Below are 5,105 nucleotides of genomic sequence, written 5' to 3'. Positions count from 1 at the left end.
ACACGGGGGCGTGTCCGCTGAACACGGCCCGTGTCCAGTTACCTGAACTGGGTGATTTTCTGCAGGGGGCTCAGCACGGGGCCGTGTTGGTTGGGCACGGCCCGTGTTGAGCCTTCTGTGATGGAGATTTTTGTCGGGTTGCTCTGTTCTTCTTGCATGGTTCCATTTTTCTCGTTCCCTTTTTCATCCATTACTACCATGAGTGTGTTTTATTCTGCAAAAACTAAAAGATTAAACTAAACTAAGGATAGTTCCGCGGAATGCCTCCGTGGTGCGCCACGTTTATAAGGGTCCTTGGCTAGACCCGAGTCGAGGTTATATATCTTCTGAGTGGGATGCCTGGCTTCCCATGTTACACCGTCGGAGAGCGGCATCCAGGCTCGAATCAATAACCTTCATGTAATTGACTGGGTCGTCGTCCTCTATTCTCTTCCCAACTCCGAACTTCACCTCATCATCCCCATACCTCAAAGTGAGTGTCCCGTCATTCATGTCTACCACTGCTTGTGCCGTGGCAAGGAAGGGTCTCCCTAGTATAAGGGGGACCTCGGTGTCTTCCTCCATATCGAGTATGACAAAGTCAACTGGATAAACGAATCTGCTTACCCTTACCAAGGCATTCTCGATGACACCTTGTGGGAACTTGACGGATCGATCAGCGAGTTGTATGCTTATTTTTGTAGGGCTCGTGGTTCCCAAGCCAAGCCTTTTGAACATTGATGAGGGCATGAGGTTAATGCTAGCCCCTAGGTCGGCCAAGGCATTGCGAACGGGTGATTCCCCTATTGAGCATGGAATTGTGAAGCTTCCGGGATCGATTTTCTTTTGGGGTAGTTTATTGAGTATGAGGGCAGAGCATTCTTCGCCTAAATTAACTAATTGCAAATTTTCAATTTTCTTTTTATGGGTAAGGAAGTCCCTCATAAATTTAGAGTATTTGGGCATTTGGGTTAGGACTTCTATAAAAGGAATATTGACATGCAACTGTTTTAACAGACTTTCGAATTTTGCGAATTGCTCATTGGTCTTTTGACGAATTAACCTACCGGGGTACGGAACTCGAGGAGCTTTGGTAGGCTCTGGTGATGGAGGAGAGTTCTTTTCCTGCAGAGGTGTTGGTATCGTTTCTTCCGTAGGCGGCGGTACTTCTGCAGGCCCTACGGTGCGGTTTCGTAGTGTGATGAGGTGAACTTGCGCCTTTGGGTTTGTTTCGGTATTGCTAGGTAATGCGCCTTGCGGTCTCTCGGAAAAGTTTTGAGCTATTTGATTTATTTGTTTTTCTATGTTTTGAATGCTAGCTTGTTGATTCCTAAAATTAGACTCTAATTGTAGAAATCTTTCCGAGTTTTTCTTATCAGTGTCAGAGACGAGGCGAGATATAGTATCTTCAAGCCTTTCTCGTCCACCTTGTTGTTGAGTGAAATTTTGTGACTCATTTCTTGATTGCTGAAAGTTTGTTCGTTGGGTTTGTTGGTTACTACTATTGCCGGGTTCCCTCCAACCAAGGTTTGGGTGGTTTCGCCATCCTTGGTTGTAAGTTCCCGTTGGAGGACCTGACGGCCTAGGTCTATTATCAATGTAGTTTACCATTTCTTGTTGATCGTCCGTTTCTTTCATGCAACTCCAATTTTCATGTGACCCACCACACCCTTCACAAGCCATAACCGAGACGGTTTTTGTCATTTCTAATTTTTTTATTTTTGAAGAAAGGGCCTCAATTTGGGCTTGTAAAGAAGTGCTTTCGTCGACCTTATGGGCGCCCGGGGCGATAGACTTATTTCCCCAGGGGGTGTGCCATTGAAAATTGGTTTGAGCAATTTCCTCAATCTGATTATATATTTCATGTGGGCGTCGGTTACCTAAAAGTCCCCCGGAGCTAGAATCAAGTGTCTGCCTAGTGTGTGGCAACAATCCATTGTAGAAAGTGGATACTTGTTGCCATATTGCGAGGCCGTGATGGGGACACTTGCGTAATAGCTCCTTGAACCTTTCCCAAGTTTCATATAAGGATTCCCCGTCCTCTTGTGAGTATGTATTAATTTCAGTCATTAATTTAGCAGTTTTAGCAGGAGGGAAATACTTATATAGAAATTTTTGGGCTAGTTCATCCCAGGTGTTTACCGAACCAGCTGGGAGGGCGTTGAGCCAAGCTTTCGCTCGGTCTTTTAGTGAGAATGGAAACATACGGAGGCGGATGGCGTCGTTTGATGCTCCATTGATCCGAAATGTATCACATATTTCTAAGAAATTAGTTATATGTAGATGGGGATCCTCGTCCGCAAGCCCGTGGAAGGTTGCGGAGTTTTGGAGCATTTGTATCAAATGCGGTCGAAGCTCGAAGTTATTGGCTTCGACATTCGGAGCATTGATAGCGGCGCCTAGATTACCTACGGTGGGCCGTAGATAATCCATAAGGGTACGTTGGTCCGCCATTGGAGGTGGATCACCCGAAACCGTCTCTTGGTTTTTGGCTTTTAACCTTTTTCTGAGAAAGCGTTCGGGTTCTTCTAATGGTTCTTTTATGTCTTTATTGGAACTGGAGCTCATACACTACGTGAGGTTGGCGTCGGGTTCCAAGTCCTGCAATAAAAACAGAAAAGAATGTTGGTCAGAAGGTTCACCACGGCCCCGTGTTGAGCGAACACGGCCCCGTGGTCGGAATTACAGTGATTGTTTTTCAGATCCCAGTTACTGGAAGTTGGACACGGCCCCGTGTTGCACCGGCACGGCCCCGTGGTCAGCCTTCTGTAACTTGAAAAACAAAAACTGCCAGTAACGATGCTGAGCACGGCCCGTGTCCGACCAGGCACGGCCCCGTGCTGAGCTCTGCAGAAGCTGAAAAACTTAAAAAAATCCTAAAAAATAAAAATATGATTAGCCCGCTGATTCCTAACTTTCTTAAAATTCTTGTGTCCCCGACAACGGCGCCAAAAACTTGATGTGCGTGAAGTGTGTTATATTTTTGATGAGTATTTAAGCCCCTTTTTTTACACTTTTAGCCAAGTTTTAAATTTATAAAACACGATATTCACTAACACTAAACACACATATGGGCAAGTGCACCCATCGTGGACGTAGTATAGTGTTGGTAAGATACCGAGGTCGTCCAAGGACACAAGAGCTTTTAATACCGGTTTATCCTCAACGTCTAATCAAATCAAAAAGTTAGAAAAATGTTTTAAACTAAGAAAAAATAAAAACTAACTAAATGCTGAAAATAAAAATAAAATAAAAACAGATAGACAAGATGAATCACTTGGATCCGACACGTGTATTAGTATAACCTTTGATTATTTTTGCACTTTTGCACTTGTTTAAGAGATTATCTTAGTTATTGTAGTAGGCCCCTCTTTTGAAGGCGACGTTACCCTCAACCCAGTAGTTTGAGTCAGCAAGGATACAATCCTAAAGGGTCGGATTATTGAAAGATAATGAATTAAGTTATTAATGCAAATTGTGGTAGGCCCCGCTTTTGGCGGTGACGTTACCCTCGGCTAAGTAGTCTGAGTCAGCAGGGATACAGTCCTAAATAGCCGGGTTATAGTATTAATAGTAGTTAACTTATGAGGGGGTCAAAGAGTTTGGATCCCCGCCATCCAATACCTATGGGCATTGAAGGAGATCCTACTAAATTTGACCCAGGTCCCAAGCAGGACCTCTAAACGCTGAACAAGGGCAAGACCCTTACCAAACCGTTCCCTTAACCCCCGACCAGGTAGCCAACATACCTCCATATAGACCGTGAAGATATGAATGGTGAAAATCTTTTATTTTATATAGACAGTAAAATAATGCCAAGACACCACGGACAAACGATAAGGAAAGATCACCTTCAACATAAGTAACTAGTTATTAAAGTCATTAATACAAAACCAAATAAAAAGTGCAAAAGATTAAAAATAAAAAGTATTATACTAAACACTTGTCTTCACCAAGTGATGTAAGAGACTTAGGCAAACATGGCCTTGATTGTCAAGAACTCTTACGATCAATCTTGGAGCCCGAGACGACTCACACACTCTACGATGGACAATGGATGATGGTGGTAGATGATGGTGTTATGGTGGTGGTGGGTGGTGGATGAAGTGTGAGAGAGGTGGTGTGCCAAGGGATGAGAGAGAATGAAACCAAGCTCCTCTATTTATAGGCTGAACAGAAGGCTGGACACGGCCCCGTGTCCGATGGACACGGCCCCGTGCCCGTCTAACATTCTCTCTCTTCATTAATTGTAATTCGCAATTACAATTAATGCGCCTGCTGTACTTTCACCACGCCCCCGTGCCCGCTGGACACGGCCCCGTGGTGGGCAATGGAAGCTTCTACTGGTTTGTCTTTTCTGCTGCTTCCTGGGCACGCCCCCGTGTTCGCTGGACACGGGGCGTGTTCAGACTCTGTTTCTTCTCCTTTGCTTTGGGAGGTGCCGTTGAGGGTCTGGGCAGTCTACTTTTGTTCCTTTTCTTGTATTTATGGTAGAATTAGTTGTCTTTTTGCTTCTTTTGTGATTTTGAGCTCATTTCATCCTGAAAATACAAAAGGAAGACAAAAACACTCTTTTTCCAACATTAGTACTTAAAAAGGGTTAGTTTTATGCCTTAATTGATGTGATTTATATGTTGCATTTTACACACATCAGTAGTCCATCGTCTCCATATCCAAAGCGTATAAAGAGAAGAAGAGGGACGGTAAAGACAACCCTCTAGTGCCTAAGTTAACGACCACTAGAATCCTATCTTGCGAACGACGCCAAATGAAACATCTGATCCTGAGAGGGATCCAGGCATAAACCATCTATCCAAATTCTGCACGAGGAAGTCGAGAAACGACCATCTGCCTCTTTGAGTCAAACCCAACGATCTGACCCATCCCTAAAACTGTAGGATGATAGGAAAACATGTAACTCGTCAATCTCATGCCTGAGTCTGGCTGCAGCCCAAGCCGAGCTCCAATTCTAGCAGAACAAAGACACCACCTCTCTAGAGATGACCAGACGCTGACCAATATGGCTAGACTTTTCCTTTTCTAATTCAAATAAGCTTGGTAACAGAACCTTGAGAGGCTGAAAACAGAACCAAGGTTGAGACCAGAAAGAGGAGTTGGAGTTGCCA

The 5,105-nt window shown here is 44.3% G+C and overlaps 1 non-coding gene across 1 annotated transcript; it reads left to right on the top strand.

Moving 5' to 3' along the window:
* The first annotated feature begins 1,948 nt into the window (after positions 1 to 1,948).
* On the top strand, positions 1,949 to 2,055 carry LOC118486114. Its single transcript, XR_004877970.1, has one exon. It is a non-coding gene; the product is annotated as a small nucleolar RNA R71 (small nucleolar RNA).
* The last annotated feature ends 3,050 nt before the right edge of the window (positions 2,056 to 5,105 follow it).

The sequence above is a fragment of the Helianthus annuus genome, chromosome 13 (assembly GCF_002127325.2).
Source record: "Helianthus annuus cultivar XRQ/B chromosome 13, HanXRQr2.0-SUNRISE, whole genome shotgun sequence".
Taxonomy (NCBI): domain Eukaryota; kingdom Viridiplantae; phylum Streptophyta; class Magnoliopsida; order Asterales; family Asteraceae; genus Helianthus; species Helianthus annuus.
The sequence above is the reverse complement of the archived record's forward strand: the minus strand, read 5'-3'. Positions and strand labels throughout refer to the sequence as shown.